The sequence below is a fragment of the Arachis duranensis genome, chromosome 8, assembly GCF_000817695.3.
Source record: "Arachis duranensis cultivar V14167 chromosome 8, aradu.V14167.gnm2.J7QH, whole genome shotgun sequence".
Lineage (NCBI taxonomy): Eukaryota > Viridiplantae > Streptophyta > Magnoliopsida > Fabales > Fabaceae > Arachis > Arachis duranensis.
This window is the reverse complement of record NC_029779.3, coordinates 9,051,448-9,071,928: the sequence shown is the minus strand read 5'-3', so window position 1 is coordinate 9,071,928 and position 20,481 is coordinate 9,051,448.

The following is a 20,481-nucleotide window of genomic DNA, read 5'->3' as shown; positions in this document are numbered from 1 at the left end:
GCGTTTAACTCCAGACAGCAGCATGTACTTGGCGTTCAACGCCAAGTTACATCATCTATCTTCGCGCAAAGTATGGACTATTATATATTGCTGGAAAGCCCTGGATGTCTACTTTCCAACACCGTTAAGAGCGCGCCATTTGGACTCCTGTAGCTCTAAAAAATCCATTCCAAGTGCAGGGAGGTCAGGATCCAACAGCATCAGCAGTCCTTTTTCAGCCTAACTCAGATTTTTGCTCAGCTCCCTCAATTTCAGCCAGAAAATACCTGAAATCACAGAAAAACACACAAACTCATAGTAAAGTCCAGAAATATGATTTTTGCCTAAAAACTAATAATATTCTACTAAAAATTAATTAAAACATACTAAAATCTACATGAAATTACTCCCAAAAAGCGTATAAAATATCCGCTCATCACATACAATCTGTTCGATAAATTGCCTGAAAGTTAAATCTTATGTCTGATCATCATAGGCTTCAAATTTTGTTTTCATTAGGCATTGTAACTCATATTGTGCAGTTTTCTATCAGTTTTTATGATGATTGAGATTGAATTTTGGTTATCCACTTGGTGAATGTTCTTGCTTAACACCAAATTGAACTGAAATTTTAGATTTCATTCCTTGTTTGGTGTTATATGTTAAGTGCATACAGAGTTAGCAAGTGAATTGATGATATTGCATATCTATGTAGTTGTTGAACATAAATGATCATATACACAATCACACGAAGGTGACGATGTCATGCTAGAAATTGGGATTAAAACTAGGTATAGGGACCACATTGGGTCAAATAGTTTTAATTGCCACCTCAGCTTGCCGTTATCTACGCCAGCGTGGCTTCTCAATGTCAGGTCATTGCTGACGTTCATTAATTTATCCAGAGATATGGCTAGGGACGACTTTAGTACAATTTTTACAAAATCGAAGATATAAATAACACAATTGGTAAGTCAAAAACTAAATTAGTACAAATCGTAAATCTTAAGAACTACTTTAGAGTTTAACTCTTGTTAATTGTTAATGTTAGGTATTGTCCTATGCAATTTGCAAGAAGCATGCAATAGATTATTGGATTTACGCCCCCGTGTCGCTACTATTGTTTTATGGAAAAATTATTATATTCCCGACCAAAACGAAAAAAGAATTATTATATTCGTTCCAATTTTTCCCACCTATTAATCTATTATTATCAATATACATAAAAAGGGGGCCACTTAATCAGATTCATGTCAATCGAAACAGTACTTAACAAATTCAACGATCTTGAGTGCCATGTCCAATAATGGGAAGGGTTATATACACTTTCCTAATCTTTACTACATTATTAACCCTGCTTTACCTAGTTAATGACTTAATTTTAATAGCGTTTATCTAAAATCTAAATCTAAATCTAAAATATATTTATAACGTAGTTATACGAACGAAGCAAGAGAAGAGATTTCGGATAAGATATGAAGATTTATGATATTTATCTAAATTTGATCTGAAAATTATGGATAAAATTCTATTCATAGAAATATTAGATCTGATTTAATTCAATCTGCAAAATAATAAAATCGAATAACGGATATAAGATAAGTATCTACGGATTTGATTTACATATCTGCAAATCTAGAAAAATAAATAAATAAATAATATATGTGGTTCATCTACTATTAATCTTTTTTGACGTCACTCGCATTCATCTCTTTCTTCGTTCTTTGGGTTCCTCTTTGTCTCGTCCTTCATGGTTCACTGTGGTTCTCTCTGCTTCATCCATCATTGTCACGCTGCCTTGCTAAATCGTGTCTATGTTCTTGCCGTTTCTCTTTTCTTCCTCGTCTCTTCGCATCTGCTTGTCGCCTTTATTCGTTGTTCTGTTCGTTAGCTCTGTTAGTCGTCATTGTTATTATGCTTTTGGATGTTGTTTTGGTTGCAGATCTGCTTCACTCTTGCAATTCTGCTTCATTTTTATAATTTTGGATTTGTTTTCTTTAAAGCTTGAGGAAGATAATTTAAAAAAAAAAAATATGAATAAATTTTTTGTGTTCTATAATTTTTTAGATGATGTCTCTTTTTTTATTTTTTTTTAGTTAGATTTTATTATGGTTTAATTCTGGTTAAATTTAAAACTTGTTAATCTTAGAATTTGTTTTGCAGTGAAATTATTTTTATTTCTGCGCAATAAATATATAGTAGTGCCTGAAGAAAATACACAGTCCTATATACTATATAGTCAGAGGCAACCTAATTAATTATTTCGATGTGTTTTCTTTCTTTGTCGAGACGACTTATAATGCTAATGGTATGAACTATGAATACATCCCAGTCAAAAGTGTATGTGGTTAGGTACAACCCAAATATGGAATATTGAAACAGACCAAAATGTTTCATTAGGCTGCTATTATATAGTATTTATTTATTTACAGAAATTTCTGCTGGAATAACGGTGGCCACCAAATTTCTATGGTCGCCTCTGTTTTGCAAAATGGATAGATGTGTAAACTAGTAATTAGAGAATAGTTTTGAACTTTTTATTTGGGATTAGGAACAATTTTCCTTTTTAATTAGATAGCTTCATGTTCTTATAGAATATATTGACCAAATTCCTTAAGTACTTACTATATAGAGGTTAGGCACATAGCCCTTACTTGTAAACATCTCATAATGTTTTTTTTTTCAATAAATATCTTGTTAGTACAGATTCTAAGACAAAAAACATTTATATATAGGAAAAATTTGAGTAATATTCTAAAAAAAGGGGCCTTTGTGGTTTTCCAAAATATGGAAAATTAAGAAAATCTTGGAGGCAAATTATAATTTTTAATATTTTTAAAAAGTAAATTTGTTGGGGTGAATTGTATTTTTTAATTTTTTTTTAATTCTTAGTCAATTGTAATTTTTTTTATTTTAGAAAAACAAATTAGCAAGGGGCAAATTATACTATTTTTTTAATGAATTAAAAAATGAATCCATTGTGAACAAATTATATTTAAAAAAATTAAAAATAGATATATATTTTTTTATTGAGTCTACCATGATTGAAAGACTTCTTCCATGGCATAGCTCATTCTTAAATTTTTCTAAAGTGTTGCTGGAAAAACTACGATTTCTCTACGATCTTGTCCAGCCACCATTCACTGAGACAAAGATGAAAGACATTTTAGGCATTACTATATCTACGTAATTATATTTATATATTTGGATCAATCTTCGGTAAAATACATCATTCACAATCGTATCAAAATAAAAAAAATACATATTTTAAACATAATTGCTAAAATTATTTATAATAAAAATATTTTTAAAAATATTAATAAAAAGCTTTAAAAAAATATTTTGATAAGTTAAATATGTTTAACACATTGGTTAACAAATGTATTTATTTATTTTTAGTATAGATATCTTTGTACTATTTTTCTCGACGAAGACATCTTATTCCTTTGAACTATTGTGATAAGGATGTATGAGGTGATATCCATTAATGTTTTGGCGGCTAACTTTTTCAAGTGAAAAGTTCAAATTATCAAAGCAAGGCTGAAGTTAATTAAATTTAAAACTTTAACTTTTGTACGCCTATAAATAGAGAAGTCTGAAATGAAGAATAACACATACAACAATTAAAAATAATTCTGAATATATGAATAATCTCTATTATATTGAGATACTAATATTAGTGAATAATAATACTAGAGTCTTTTATTTATATTTTTTTATTTTATATTTATTTCTTCTTCTTTATTTATTTATTTATTTTACAACACGTTATAAGCACGAGACTCTAATTAAATTTTAGGAAGATTCAGGTAATAAATTTTCATTATGTCGAAACTCTCTCATCTTGAATTTAATGCACTTGATATATCTGGAAACAACTACTTATTATGGATACTAGATGCTGAAATTTATCTTGATTCAATGGATCTTGAAAATACCATTAAGGTTGAAAATAATGCATCCCAAAAAGATAAAGCCAAAGCCATGATCTTCCTTTGTCGTCTGTCAAAAAAATCTAAAGAAAGGTATAATCATAAAAAGACAGTGATACTTCCTCAAGCTCGATATGAGTGGACGCACTTATGTCTACATGATTTTAAGTTCATAAATGAATACAATTCAGCAATGTTCCGAATTACCTCACGAATGAAATTATGTGGGGAAAAGATAACTGATAATGACATGTAAGAGAAAACTTTCTTGACCTTTCATGCCTCGAATGTGCTCTTGCGGCAGCAGTATCGAGAAAAAGAATTTAAAAAATATTCTGAGCTAATTTCTTGTTTTCTTGTTGTTGAACGCAACAATGAGTTGCTTTTAAAAAATCATGAAGCGCGCCTAGCTGGCGCCGCCCCATTTCCTGAAGCAAATGCGGTAAATCATTACCCTAGAAGAGGTAAATGACAAGGTTTTGGTAACAAGAAAAATTGTGGAAGGAAGAAAAATTATGTTCATAAGAAAGTATCTTACCAGAAGTAGGATAAAGAAAGAAACAATGGGTAAAATAAATCAACAGAGGATAAATGTTTTCGTTGTGGTGGAAAAGAGCCATTAGTCGCGTACATGTCGTACCCCAAGGCACCTAGTCGATCTTTATCAAGCATCTTTGAAAAAGGACGACAAAAGAAAGGAGACAAATTTTGTTTCAAAGGATGTTGCTGAAAACTATACCACTCATTATGAAGTATCTGATTTCTTTGAGGATCCTGAAGGAAATATTAGTCATTTGATCAATGATGGAAAAGTTTAATATGTAGGTTTGTTAAGTATTTATGTAAATAAATAATATAAGAAATTTCTTGTTAAGTTTTATTTTAATTTCTATATATTTGAATTCCAAGTGTGATGTATATAAATAATGTTCAATAAAATATTTATGTTTATGAATTTTAAAATTACTAAATATGTCAAGTTCTAAAATAATAATAATAAAATTTTTAGTATATGATACTATGTACAGTATTTCTTAGGAAAACGATTTCAATTAAGAAATTAATTTTACTGCATATATACTTTTACTCATATTATTATTATTATTTGTCTTTGAAAAAAATGGCAAGGACATATAGTGAAGATATTTGCCTTGCAGATAGTATAAATTCGCATACCATTCTCAAAAGTAATATATATTTTACTCATCTTATATCAAAAGAATGTTAATACTATTATTGGCTCAGACAATGAACTTAGGGTGAGCTAAGATCAACCAAATAGGAGAAGAAACATTAGAAATGAAATAGGTACTACGGTTCTGAAGCCATCTTACTCAGCCACTATTCCATTGTTCCATATTACCACTGCTTTTCTTTCCCATCTAAGCTTGAGTATGGATCAACCTTACCATATGTCTTTTTGTACTTTTGACTACACTGTGATGCATTAAAATTTTAGAAAGAACATTAGGGACGAGAAGAGAAATTTTCTTGTGCATACTCTGGACTTGTGACTTCACAATCTTACTTTGTTTGGGATAATGAATCTGGATGGACTGGCAGTTACAAATTAATTAAATAATTATTAATAGTATACAAATTAAACGATTAATTAACATATCCCACGATAATTTGTCAACTGAATTTAAAGTAGGATATGCATTATATTAGAGTAAGTGAAAATATAATGGATATGCTTAGATAACAAAACAAAATAGGTCCAATACAACCCTAGGTTGTTATTATGTATCATATTCAAAACATCGATTATGACATACTTACAGATAACAAAATAAAATATATCCAATACAATTCAAGATATAGTTCAAAACATGTGTTTTCATAGAGTAATAGATAAGACGTCAGTTTTTGTAGAGTTTAAAATCTTTTAATCACCAACTGTTTATATCCTGGGTCGAGCTGTCTGACCAGGTGTTCTACTGATAAGTCGACCGACCTCTTCAAGTCAGGACAATCCGACCTCTTCTCAGAGAGCTCGGCCAAATTACCAGGAAAGCCCAAAAAAGGCCCAAATGGAGGACCGCACCCCAAAACCTAAGGCAACCCAAGCCTACAGAGAGAAGGGCGGTCCCTTGAAGATAAGATGACTTCACTTGAAAGATAAAAGATAAGATAAGATAACTAACTTATCTTATCTAAAAAGGTCGCTCTACACCATCATAAATACACTGGAGCACCCAGGTATAACTCATACTCTTATTCTACTAAAAAACTTGCTTAATACCCTTGCTAACTTAAGCATCGGAGTCCCTTGCATGTACCACCACCCTTCGGTGACGAAGGATCAGCACCACTGTTCCGAGGGTTACCTGAAACTATAGGTCGATCTCGGATGAGATCTTCTGTAATGGTCAGAGTTGCAGTGTCCGACTTGTTGGACTTGGTGGCGGTGCTGATTCCTTCGTCCCCGGAGGGTGGGGGTACCTGCAAGGGACTCCGATACTTAAGTTAGTAAGGGTATTAAGCAGGTATTGAGTAGAATCAGAGTATGAGTTATACCTGGGTGCTCCAGTGTATTTATAATGGTGTAGAGACCTTCCTTGGATAAGATAAGTTAGTTATCTTATCTTATCTTTATCTTCGAGCGAGGTCATCTTATCTTTAAGGGAACCGCCTTTATCTCTATAGGCTTAGGCTGTCCTTGGATTCGGATCGTGTTCCTCTGTTTGGGCCATTTATTGGGCTTTCCTGGTAGTTTGGCCGAGCTCTTTGAGAAGAGGTCGGTTATCCTGACCTAAGGAGGTCGGTCGCTTTGTCGGTAGAACATCCCGGGTTGGACAGCTCGACCCAGGGTATGAACAGTGCCCCTGCTCGAGCTCGGTCTTCCTTTTGAGGTTGAATCTTTTGATCTTTTTCGGGTGAAGCCGAACTCGAGCATTTCGTCGATTTTGTCTTTGTAGGGTTCCTTTTTGAATGCAGAACATTTTGCTTCCTTTAAAAACGCACACTTTTGGATTAGCGTCCTGGCCTTGGGAACGTGCCAGGGTTTTTAATGCCCCATTAATTAGTTTTTGATGCTCCATTTCTCTTAGCTTCTCGCTGTGACTTCCCTTTTTCTCCTCTCCTTCCGTTTTCTTTTGAAAACTTACGTTTCTTGATGTTTCTTCTTGCGATGCTTGTTTGACAATCGTAAGTGCTTTCGACGGCAATTTCTGGCCTCCTCGTCTTCAACCTTCTTCCACATTTTTTCTCCTTTGCTCAGGTTGGTTTTGCTTTTCCTTCATCGTTTATTTCTGCTGCGTTGTGTTTAATTTTGAAGCTCTGACTTTGACTGAGTGCATGTTGGAAACCTTGAATTTTATCACGCCTGGTTTGTTACTGTGATGCATGCTTTTTTCCTTTTGACCTTACGCATGCTTTTGAGTGTATTTTCCTGGTTTGGCTTTTTAGGGCTTTGGATACTACTGCTGATTTCCGAACTGTTGTAAATTTTTCTTTTGGCGGCTCGTTTTGATATTCTTCGCATTCCTTTTTCTTGAAAAGGGTTTCTTTGTGTTCTTGCTGCGGGTTTCTGTTGGGACATTAGTCTTGTAGATTTTTCTGAATCTTTATTCCTTGATTGCCTCCAAAGGATGCCCCTAGACTTTCATGGTGTGGGTCCTGGGGTTTCCTTTTGCTGTTTGTGCCATGTTTGGACTGTGCTGGCTGAATTGTTTTGATTTCGTCTGCGATGTTTTTAGTAATCCACTCTCCTTTTCTTGTTTGTAGGACTAGTTGGCTATGTCTTCTCGTAAAAATATTGTAGAGACATCTTCTAAGGTTCCTGAGGGTATGTCCGATTGGTTGGACTCCCTTGTTTTGATGTGTGTTTCTGTGGATAATGTTGAATTCTGTGTGGAGCTTAGGAAGCATCACCGTCTCTGTAAGAGTAGGGATCTAGAGAAGAATTATGAGTTGGTGGCACCTGACTCCGAGGAGAGGGTTTGCTTCCCTGTCCTGACCCAGGGGGAGCGCCTTTTCTTTTATGCCTATGACTATTTCTTCAGCCAGTTGGATATCACTTTTCCTTTTATCTCGTTTGAGACCGATTTGTTGTGGTCGTGTAATGTAGCTCCTTCCCAGCTTCATCCAAACTCTTGGGACTTTATTAAGATTTTTCAACTTCTTTGTCAAGAACTGAATGTTACCCCTTCTCAAACTCTTTTCCTTTATTTGTTTGTTTTAACTAAGCCCGGGATCTCTTCAAAAAAGAAAGCCTCATGGGTTTCTTTTAGATCTGCACAAGGACATAAGGTTTTTACCATGTACGAGGAGTCTTTTAGGGACTTCAAGAATTATTTTTTCAAGGTTTGAGTTGTTGAGGGAGATCGTCCCTTTTTTCTGGAAGCGAATGGGGAGCCATCCTTCCTTTACATTGGCAGCAGAATGTAGTAGTGTCCCGTTATACGTGAGAGATGCTTGATGAGGTCAAACAGGCCTTTGTGACGGTTTTGGAGGATCTTTGGGGGAAACCTCCTCATTTAGATACCAAAAAATATTTGGGAGACCCCTCCCTTGTCTGAGATATATTGGGTATTACTTGATGTATACTATTCCTTGTGTTTTGCTTTTTCCCTTTTCTTCCCAGTATTATAAATTGTTGTTTTCCATTTTCCAGAGATGGCCAAGAATAATGATGCAATGAAGGCCTTCAAGAAGGTGAGGAAAGCTACTGCAGCTCAAAACACCTCGGCCCGTGTAGATGGGGAAGGAACTTCTCAAGTTCCTTTGAAGCCGTCTGTGCCGAGCTCTCCTGGCTCGAGGAGAATGATCCCTACACCTCGGGTCCGTTTAGTTGATCCCCCACAATCTTCTACTGCTGCTGTGGTTTCTTCTTTGGCCGTCCCTCCTCCTAAAAGACCTTGAACTGGTGAACCTTTCAATCTGGACGCCCCAAATTTTGACCCTATTGGCTTTGTGGACCAGCAGATCGCACCTTATGGTGCCCTCTCTATGGATGATGTATCTCTCCTTCATCACTTAGATTTTATAACTCGGAGTAGTGTTAAGATGGCTCATATGGGAGCTGCTCTGTATCGAACTGCTCAAAATCTGCCTCTGTATGCTACCAAAGCCTTTATGGAGGAAGCTAAGCAAGAGTTTGATCGGATGAAGGGTCTGAAGGAGGAGTTTGAAGCGGAGGTAACTAAACTGAAGAAGGAGTTGGAAGGGGAGAAGGCCAACTCTCTTACTCTGGCGGCCTCTGTGCGGTTGGCTGAGGATGTGGCATTGAAGCACAAAGAAAGCTATGTCACATCCTACTGGGAAGTGATGCGTCTTCGGGAGGAGTTAGAGTTGGCCCGGGTTGATTATTCCGAGCTCCAGGGTCACCTTGTGGGCAGCGTAATTGCTGCTTATGAGAACCTGAAGGAGCAGGTTCGGGTTATTGCCCCGGAGGCCGACCTTGCTTTATTTAGTTTGGATAATGTTGTGAAGGATAGCAAGATCGTTCCCTGATGACCCTGATGATGATGATGTTGAGCCTCCCTCTGAGCCTGTCGCCAAAGCTTTTGTCGTGTCGGCTTCTTCAACTCCTGCTTGTTCCGTAGCCGATCCTGATTGCCAGATATTGAATCGGGATGACGGGACAGTGGACGCAGTGCCTCTCCAGACTCGCCCTCCTTCACCACGTGCTAATGCTGCCGAGAAGCCTTTGGGTGCTTGATTGATTTCTGTAATTACTTTGTGTAGATATCCCGGTTTGTGGGCATTTGAACTCTTATTTTGTTGACTTTTGACACCTTTTTAGTTGCTGGTTTTAGCAACTTTATTTTGGTAAACAAAATAGTTTCCCAGCTTTGTAGGCTGCATTTGTTGGCTTCTGACGCTGGCTATTATTATGACTTTCTGTTTTTATATCATATCTGTTTGCGCTAGTCTTGGTATCTTCGTAGTCTTTGAGAGTATTGGGATGATTGGCTTGATTCCTTTGCCTGACGCTGCTTTCAACAATTTTAAACTTTTGTTCAGGTCTTCGTTAGGAATTTGTAATACTGAGATTGCCGATTTCTTCAACTTGGTTTTTGCCCGAGTTGTTTGTTTGTAACCCTCCTTTTTGGACTTTACTTAGGTCTCTTCCAGGGGTAGCTTTATCATGTCGGATCTTGTCGAGTTACTTGGTAATCCTCTTTCTTAGACCTTGTTCAGGTCTCTTTTAGGGATTACCTTTTGTAACTTTATATCTTGGGCCGACTTCATCATGTCGGGCCTTGTTGAGTTACTTGGTAATCCTCTTTCTTGGACCTTATTCAGGTCTCTTTCAGGGATTACCTTTTGTAGCTTTATATCTTGGGCTGACTTCGTCATGTCGGGCCTTGTCGAGTTACTTGGTAATCCTCTTTCTTGGACCTTGTTCAGGTCTCTTTCAGGGATTACCTTTTGTAGCTTTATATCTTGGGCCGACTTCGTCATGTCGGGCCTTGTCGAGTTACTTGGTAATCCTATTTCTTGGACCTTGTTTAGGTCTCTTTCAGGGATTACCTTTTGTAGCTTTATATCTTGGGCCGACTTCGTCATGTCGGGCCTTGTCGAGTTACTTGGTAATCCTCTTTCTTGGACCTTGTTCAAGTCTCTTTCAGGGATTACCTTTTGTAACTTTTTCATAGGAGTCCAACTTCATCATGTCAGGCTCTTCTAAGTTATAGTAATCCTCTTTTATAGGTTGGCCAGACCTCTTTCCAGGGCTTTATTTATAACTTGGGTCGTTGTGGCTGGTCTGACTTATTTATGCCGGCCAGTCTTTAAGTTATTTTATAGCAATCTATTTTATTAGGACCTCATCAGGACTTTTCTTTGGATCACTTTCTATAACTTCTTGCATTATTCCGTTTTCATTTTTTCCGATTTCGTAGAGTTCAGGCTTTAACCCTCGTTTGGTCGACCTTTTAATGAATTTGGTTTTCATTTTTGGTCTTTATCGTGATCGCGCAGTGAATTTGGTTTTCACTTTCTGTCGATCTGTAGCTTTATAATCGGGCGATGAATGTTTCAGAATAATGCGGCTTGAGCGTTTGTAGAAAATCTGAACAGATCTTATTAAAGAAAATGCAAATATATACATGCGGGGGTTAATTTCCTAAGTCGGGTGATTTGTAGGTTTTGGTCTTGGCGCCTCGTTAAAAAACCTTTTCAGGAAAAAGAGTGCGCCTTGTCCCAAGGTCCTTATCATCCCTAACTATAGTACCTTTTTAGGTTGCAGGCGTGCCATGACCTAGGAAGCTCTCTCCCATCAAGTTCGGAAAGCCTGTAGTAGCCCTTTCCCAGCACTTCTATGATTTGGTATGGTCCTTTCCAGTTTGCTGTCAGCTTTCCTACTCCAGATCGAGTTGTTCCAATGTCGTTTCGGATTAGAATGAGGTCGTCCTCAGCAAAGGCTCGCTGTATTACCTTTTGATTGTATCTGGAAGCCATTCATCATTTTCATGCCTCTTTCCTTATCCGAGCTCTTTCTCGGACTTCCGGAAGTAAGTCGAGCTCTTCCCTTTGCAGTTGGGAGTTAGCTTATTCGCTATAGTGGATCACTTTAGGTGACCTTTCTTCAATCTCTACTGGGATCATTGCCTCCATTCCATATGCTAATCGGAAGGGTGATTCCTTTGTGGTGGAATGTGGCATTGTTCGATATGCCCATAAGACCTGTGGGAGCTCCTCGGCCCAGGCTCCCTTTGCATCCTGTAACCTCCGCTTCAGCCCAGCCAGTATGACTTTGTTGGCAGGTTTATCTTGTCCATTGGCTTGGGGATGTTCAACAGAGGTGAATTGTTATCTTATATTCAAGTCGGCTGCTAGCTTTCTGAAGCCTGCGTCTGTGAACTGAGTACCATTGTCTGTGGTGATGGAGTATGGAACCCCAAACCCTTGTAACGATGTTTCTATATAGGAATTTTCGACTTCTTTGAGCAGTGGCGTTAGCTAGGGGTTCTGCCTCAATCCACTTTGTGAAATAGTCTATTCCCAATATGAGGAATTTGACTTGTCCCGATCCTTGAGGAAAAGGTCCGAGAAGATCGAGTCCCCATTTTGCGAACGGCTAAGGTGAGGTCACGCTGATGAGTTCCTCTGGTGGGGCGATGTGGAAGTTGGCATGTTTCTGACATGATGAACATGTCTTTACAAATTCTACAGCTTTTTTTTGTAGAGTTGGCCAATAAAACTCTGCCCGAAGTACCTTTTTGGCGAGTGCCTGCGCTCTGAGGTGATTGCCACAAATGCCACTGTGTACTTCTTCTAGGACGTCTTTTGTGTTGGAAGTCGGCACGCATTTTAACAGTGGTATTGAAATTCCTCTTTTGTATAGAGTATTATTTATCATGGTATAGTATTGTGCCTCCCGTTTTAACCTCTTTGCCTCTTTCTCATCTGTGAGGAGAGCTTCCGTTCTGAGGTAGTTAATTATGGGAGTCATCCATCCCTGATCGCGACCTGTTATGGCTAGGACTTTTTCTTCTTCTGAGATTGATGGATTCTGTAGAATTTTTTGGATGAGGCTTCTATTGTTGCCCCCTGGTTTGGTGCTGGCTGGTTTTGAGAGTGCATCGACCCGGGCATTCTGTTCTTGGGGTATGTGACGAATCTCATATTCTCCGAATTGTCCGAGCTGTTCCTTGGTTTTGTCCAAGTACTTTTTCATAGTGGGATCTTTGGCTTGGTAGTTTCCTGCTATTTGTGAAGTAACTACCTGTGAGTCGCTGAAGATGATAAGTTTTTGAGCTCCAACCTCTCTAGCCAGCTTCAAACCAGCTAGTAGTGCCTCATATTCCGCTTGATTGTTTGAGGCAAGGAACCCGAATTTGAGGGAGAGTTCGATTTGGGTTCCTTGGTCGCTTTCAATTATTACACCCGCGCCACTTCCCGTTTTGTTTGAAGAACCATCGACATAGAGATTCCATTCTGTGGGGATTTTTGGTGTGTCCGTGAATTCCGCAATGAAGTCAACCAGATATTGAGATTTGATGTTCGTCCGAGCTTCGTATTGAGGATCGAATTCGGACAACTCGACTGCCCACTGCAAGATTTTGCCTGCCAAGTCTGTTTTCTGTAAGATCCCTTTTATGGGCTGGTTGGTCTGAACTCTAATGGTGTGAGCCTGGAAGTATGGGCGAAGTCGTCATGATGTTAGTATGAGAGCGTAAGCGAACTTTTTTATTTTCTGGTAGTTCAGCTCGGATCTTTGTAATGCTTTGCTGATAAAGTATATGGGTTGTTGCCCGCTGTTGTCTTCTCGGACTAGTGCTGAGGCTATTGCCTGATTTCCTACCGTGAGGTACAATATGAGTGGTTCTCCTTCCCGTGGCTGAGTTAATATAGGTGGCCGTCCCAGGAAACTTTTGAAGTCTTGAAAGGCTTGCTCGCATTCCAGTGTCCATTCAAACTCCTTTCCCTTACTTAGAGTGGTGTAGAAGGGGAGAGATCTTATTGCTGATCCGGCCAGGAATATGGACAAGGCTGCCAACCTCCCATTGAGTTGTTGTACCTCTTTGACACAAGTCAGACTTTTCATGTCGAGTATGGCCCTGCACTTATCCGGGTTTGCCTCGATTCCTCTCTGTGTGATCATAAAACCCAAGAATTTACTAGCTTCTACTGCGAAGGTGCATTTTACGGGATTGAGTCACATGTCGTGTCGTCTTATAATGTTGAATACTTGTGTCAGGTCGGATAATAACATCTCTTCATTTTGCGTCTTTACTAGCATGTCGTCCACGTAGACTTCCATGACCTTTCTGATGTGATCCGAAAAAATCTTGTTCATTAACCTTTGGTAAGTGGCTCCCGCGTTTTTAAGACCGAAGGGCATGACAATGTAGCAGTAATTTGTCTTTAGGGTTAAGAATGAGGTTTTTTCTTGGTCAGGTGGGTACATTGGGATTTGGTTATATCCCGAGTATGCATCCATAAAGAAGAGATATTTATATCCGGATGAGGCATCTACCAGTGCGTCGATGCTTGGGAGTGGATAAGGATCTTTTGGACAGGCTTTGTTGAGATCGGTATAGTCAATGCACATTCGCCACTTCCCGTTTGACTTTTTTACCAATACGACATTAGCAAGCCATAGCGGGTATTTGACTTCTCTTATGAAACCTGTCTCTAGTAGAGCTCGTACCTGTTCTTCCACAGCTTGAGAGCATTCTGGTCCTAGCTTTCTACGCCTTTGTTGTATCGGCTGAGATCCTGGGTAGACTGCTAGCTTGTGGCACATTAGCTTGGGATCTATGCCTGGTATGTCTGCGGGCTTCCACGCAAAGAGGTCGGCGTTGTCTCGTAGAAACTGTATGAGTGATTCTTTTATGTCTCCTTTTAGGAGTGTGTCGATATTGGTCGTTTGGTCCGGGGTATCCCCGATCTAGATTTTCTCTATTTCACCTTCAGGTTGTGGGCGGAGCTCTTCCTGCCTCTGAACTCCACCGAGTTCAATTATGTGGAATTCTTCTCCTCTGCCTCTGAGGTTTAAACTTTCGTTGTAACAGCGGCACGTCATCTTCTGATCTGCTTTTATCGTAACTATTCCTCCTGCAGTTGGGAACTTCATGCATAGATGCGGAGTCGAGACTATTGCGCCGAGCTGATTTAACGTTGTCCGACCTATTAGGGCATTGTAGGCTGAACTTACGTCGACTACGATGTAATCTATTTTGAGTGTTCTTGACTGACTTCCTTTTCCGAAATTTGTGTGGAGCGAGATGTATCCCATCGGTTGAACTGGGGTATTTCCTAGCCCGAACAAGCTGTCCGGATATGCTCTGAGTCTTTTTCTTCCAAGCCGAGTTTGTCGAAAGCAGTTTTGAATAAGATATCGGCGGAGCTCCCCTGGTCTATCAATGTGCGGTGAAGATTTACGTTTGCCAGTATAATAGTGATGACCATGGGATCGTCATGCCCTGATGCGATGCCGGATGCGTCTTCCTTGGAAAAAGTGATCGCCGGGATGTCGGGTACTTCCTCTTTTCCTGCGACGTGATATACGTCTTTGAGAGGTCTTTTGCGTGATGATTTGGAGATTCCTCCCCCAGCAAATCCGCCAGGTATCATGTGGACATGTCTTTCTGGCGTTCGAGATGATTGCGCGGTTGGTCCGATATCTTCTGCTTTTCTTCTTTTTCTTTGTTCATCATTATGGGTGGCCAGATACCGATCTAGCTTTCCTTCTCGTACGAGCTTTTCTATGACATTTTTAAGTTGAAACACTCATTGGTGGAGTGCCCGCGGATCCGATGGTATTCACAATATTCTGCCCGGTTTTCCCCTCCTTTTTTGCCTTTGAGTGGCCGAGTTGGTGGTATTTTTTTCGTGTTACAATCCTCTCTGTATAGATTCACAAGAGATACCCGAAGAGGGGTGTAATTGTGGTATTTTTTGATTTTCTCTCCATGTCGATCTTCCTTCTTTCTGGAATCTTTGTCTTTATCCCGGGGGGTGAATCCGGCCTTTGAGGTCTCTTCTAATCGGGAGATTTCCTCCATGTTAATGTACTTTTCCGCTCGTTCCTGCACCTCGTTCAGAGATGTGGGATATTTCTTTGATATAGATTGACTAAAGGGCCCTTCTCGTAAGCCATTAATGAGGCCCATAATAGCGGTTTCTGTTGGTAGGTTCTGTACGTCCATGCATGTCTTGTTTAATCTTTCCATGTAGTTGCGCAGGATTTTCCGTTCTCCTTGTCTGATTTTCAGTAAACTCGAAGCATGTTTATCTTTGTCCTTTTGGATGGAGAATCTGGCCAGGAATTTTTTAGCCATGTCGTCGAAACTTGAGATGGACCTAGGAGGTAGGTTGTCGAACCATCTAATTGCTGTTTTTGTCAAAGTAGTTGGAACGGCTTTACAACAAAATGCATCTGAGGCATCGGTAAGATACATTCTGCTTCTGAAATTATAGAGATGATGGCCGGGATCTGTAGTACCGTCGTATAAGGTCATGTCTGGGAGTTTAAAGTCCTTCGGGATTTTCGTCTTCATGATCTCCTTGGTGAATGGGTCTTGCTCCTTGCGGGAGCTATCTTCGGGAGTGGATCGGATGGCTTTAGTCTTGACATCGGCTTTAAGTTTTAGGAGTTTGTTCTCTAATTCCCAGCGTCGTCTTATTTCCCTTTGTAGGTCTTTTTCGGCCTCTCGTTGATGTAGGGCTTCTTCTTCAAGTTGTTTTAACCGGTCTTGAAATGCATCCATGTCTCCCTCGTTTGGGGAGTTCTTCTTCTTGTTGATTTGGGAAGTATCTCTTGGTGTGGTGTCCGCATTTTTATGCGGCATTCTTTCCTCTAGATCTGAGGTGTGGTCGTTGTCATGGTCGTCCACCATGGTGATGGAATGACTTCCAAGGTCCCCAGCAACGGCGCCAATGTTCCGAGGGTTACCTGAAACTATAGGTCGATCTCGGATGAGATCTTCTATAATGGTCGGAGTTGCTGTGTCCGATTTGTTGGACTTGGTGGCGGTGCTGATTCCTTCGTCCCCCGAGGGTGGGGGGTACCTGCAAGGGACTCCGATACTTAAGTTAGCAAGGGTATTAAGCAGGTATTAAGTAGAATCAGAGTATGAGTTATACATGGGTGCTCAAGTGTATTTATAATGGTGTAGAGACCTTCCTTGGATAAGATAAGTTAGTTATCTTATCTTATCTTTATCTTCGAGCGAGGTCATCTTATCTTTAAGGGAACCGCCTTTATCTCTATAGGCTTGGGCTGTCCTTGGATTCGGGTCGTGTTCCTCTGTTTGGGCCCTTTATTGGGCTTTCCTGGTAGTTTGGCCGAGCTCTTTGAGAAGAGGTCGGTTGTCCTGACCTAAGGAGGTCAGTCGCTTTGTTGGTAGAACATCCCGGGTCAGACAGCTCGACCCAGGGTATGAACAGACCACCATCAAGCTCAGCAACTCGGACACATCAGCTCCGACCCGTACAGGAGATCTCGTCCGAGATCGACTTACAGTTTCAGGTAACCCTCGGAACATTGGCGCTGTTGCCGGGGAACCTGGAAGTCATCCCATCACCATGGCGGACGACCATGACAACGACCACGATTCAGGTCTAGAAGATAGAACGCCACACAAAAATGTGGACACTACACCAAAAGACACCCCGCAACCCAACGAAGACAAAAATTCACCAAACTCAGGAGCCCTTGAGACGCTTCAAGATCGTTTAAAACAACTCGAGAAAGAAGCCCAACATCAGCGAGAAGTTGGGAAGGACCTACAAAGAGAGATAAGGCGACGCTGGGAATTGGAAGACAAACTCCTAAAATTAGAAGCCGATTTCAAAACCAAAGCGACTCGTTCCACCCACGAGGACAGCTCCCACAAGGACCAAGATCCATTCACCAAGGAGATCATGAAGACCAAAATCCCAAAAGACTTTAAACTCCCGGATATGGCCTTATACGATGGCACGACAGATCCCAGCCACCACCTCAGTAACTTCAGAAGTCGAATGTACCTCACTGACACCTCAGACGTAGTCCGCTGCAAAGCCTTCCCGACTACCTTAACAAAAACGGCAATTAATTGGTTCGACAATCTACCCCCAGGTCTATCTCGAGCTTCGACGACCTAGCCAAGAAGTTTCTAGCCAGATTCTCTATCCAGAAAGACAAAACCAAGCACGCCCCGAGTCTATTAGGAATCAAACAATGAGATCGAGAAAGTCTCTGCAGCTACATGAAAAGATTCAACAAGGCATGTCTAGACATACAAAGTCTACCCACAGAAGCGGCCATCATGGGCCTCATCAATGACCTACGAAAAGGGCCTTTTAGCCAATCCATATCAAAGAAGCATCCCACATCTCTAAATGAGGTACAAGAACGAGCCGAGAAGTATATCAACATGGAGGAAAATGCTCGACTAGGAGAGACCTCAAAATCTGGATTCTCCTACTCCTCCCAAGATAAGGACAAAGAATCCAAGAAAAAAGGAGATCGACATGGGAAAAAGATAAAAAATACCACAATTATACCCTCTCTTCGGGTATCCCTTGTGGATGTCTACAGAGAAGTATGCCATACTGAAAAGATATCCCCAACTCGACCACTCAAAAGCAAAAAAGGAGGAGGAAACCGGGCAAAATATTGTGAATATCATCGAATCTACGGACATTCCACCCACAAATGTTTCGACTTAAAAAATATCATATAGAAACTGGTAAGAGAAGGAAAGTTAGATCGGTATTTGGCGAGTCGAGCAGACGATCCCAGAAAAAGAAGAAGGGATGAAGATGTTGGACAGGAAGAACGATCACCCCGTACACCCAAGAGACACATCCACATGATACACAGAGGATTTGTGGGAGGCGGAATCTCCAAATTATCTCGCAAAAGATATCTCAAAGAAGTATATCATGTTGAGGGAAGAGAGGAAACACCCGACATCCCCACAATTACCTTTACCAAAGAGGATGCATCTGGCATCATCCCAGGACACGACGATCCTATGGTCATCACTATCATATTGGCAAACGCAAATCTCCACCGCAAACGGATAGACCAAGGAAGCTCCGCCGACATATTATTCAAAACTGCCTTCGACAAATTCGGCCTAGAAGAAAAAGAACTCAGAGCATATCTGAACAGCCTATTCGGACTGTGAGACACCCCAGTTCAACCACTTGGATACATCTCACTACACACGACCTTTGAAAAAGGAATCCAGTCAAGAACACTCAAAATAGACTACATTGTGGTCGGACAATATTAAATCAGCTCGGCACAGTAGTCTCGACTCCACATCTATGCATGAAGTTCCAAACTGCAGAAGGAATAGCTACAATAAAAGCAGACCAGAAGATGGCGCGCCGCTGCTACAACGAGAGCTTAAGCCTCAGAGGCAAAGGAGAAGAATTCCACACCATCAAACTCGGTGGAGCTCAGAGGCGAGAAGAACTCCGCCAACAACCCGAAGGTAAAGTAGAAAAAGTCCAGATTGGAGATATCCCGGACCAAACAACAAATATCGGTACAATCCTAAAAAGAGACATAAAAGAATCACTCGTACAGTTCTTGCGAGATAACGTCGACCTCTTTGCATGGAAGGCTGCAGACATGCCAGGCATAGACCCCAAGTTAATGTGCCACAAGCTAGTAGTCTACCCAGGATCTCAGCCAGTACAACATAAATGTAGAAAGCTCGGGCCAGAACGATCTCAAGCTATGAAAGAGCAGGTACAAGCCCTACTGGAGACAGGATTCATAAGAGAAGTCATGTACCCACTATACCTAGCCAACATTGTCTTGGTGAAAAAATCGAATGAGAAGTGGCGGATATGCACCGACTACACTGATCTCAACAAAGCCTGCCCAAAAGATCCTTATCCACTCCCAAGTATCGACGCTCTGGTAGATGCCTCCTCTGGGTATAAATACCTCTCGTTTATGGACGCATATTCGGGATACAATCAAATCCTGATGTATCCGCCCGACCAAGAAAAAACCTCATTCTTAACCCCAAAAGCAAACTACTGCTACATCGTCATGCCTTTTGGACTAAAAAACGCAAGAGCTACCTATCAGAGATTAATGAATAAGATCTTCACAGATCACATTGGAAAAATCATGGAAGTATATGTGGACAACATGTTAATAAAGACACAGTGAAAAGACGCTGCTGTCCGACCTCACCCAAGTATTCGACACTATCAGAAGGCACGACATGCGGCTTAATCCTGCAAAATGCACCTTCGCAGTAGAAGCTAGCAAGTTCTTGGATTTTATGCTCACATAAAGAGAAATCGAGCCAAATCCAGATAAATGCCGGGCCATACTCGACATGAAGAGCCTGACTTGTGTCAAGGAAGTACAACAACTCAATGGAGTTTGAATGGACAACGGAGTGCGAGCAGGCCTTCCAAGATTTCAAAAGATTCCTGGGACAGCCACCTATCCTAGCTCGGCCTCGGGAAGGAGAACCACTTATATTATATCTCGCAGTAGGAAGTTGGGCAGTAGGCTCAGCACTAGTCCAAGAAGACGACAGTGGGCAACAGCCTGTGTACTTCATCAGCAAAGCATTACAAGGATCCAAACTGAACTACCAAAAAATAGAAAAATTTGCCTATACTTTCATACTAACATCTCGACGACTTTGCCCATATTTCCAAGCCCATACCATCTGGGTTCAGACCAACCAGCCCATAAAAGGCATTTTACAAAAAACAGACTTAGCAGGAAGAATCTTGCAATGGGTAGTCGAGTTGTCCGAATTTGACCTTCAGTATGAAGCTCGGACAGCCATCAAATCACAGTATCTGGTCGACTTTATTGCAGAGTTTACAGACACCCCAGAAATCCCTACAAAATGGAATCTCTACGTAGACGGTTCCTCAAACAAAACCAGAAGTGGCGCAGGCGTGATAATAGAAAGCGATCAGGGAACCCAAATCAAACTTTTCCTTAAATTTGGGTTCCCTGCTTCAAACAACCAGCCTGAATATGAGACACTACTAGCTGGTTTGAAGCTGGCTAAGGAGGTTGGAGCTTAAAAGCTTATCATCTTCAGCGACTTACAGGTAGTCACCTCACAAATAATAGGGAACTATCAAGCCAAGGATCCCACCATGAAAAAGTACTTGGACAAAACCAGGGAAT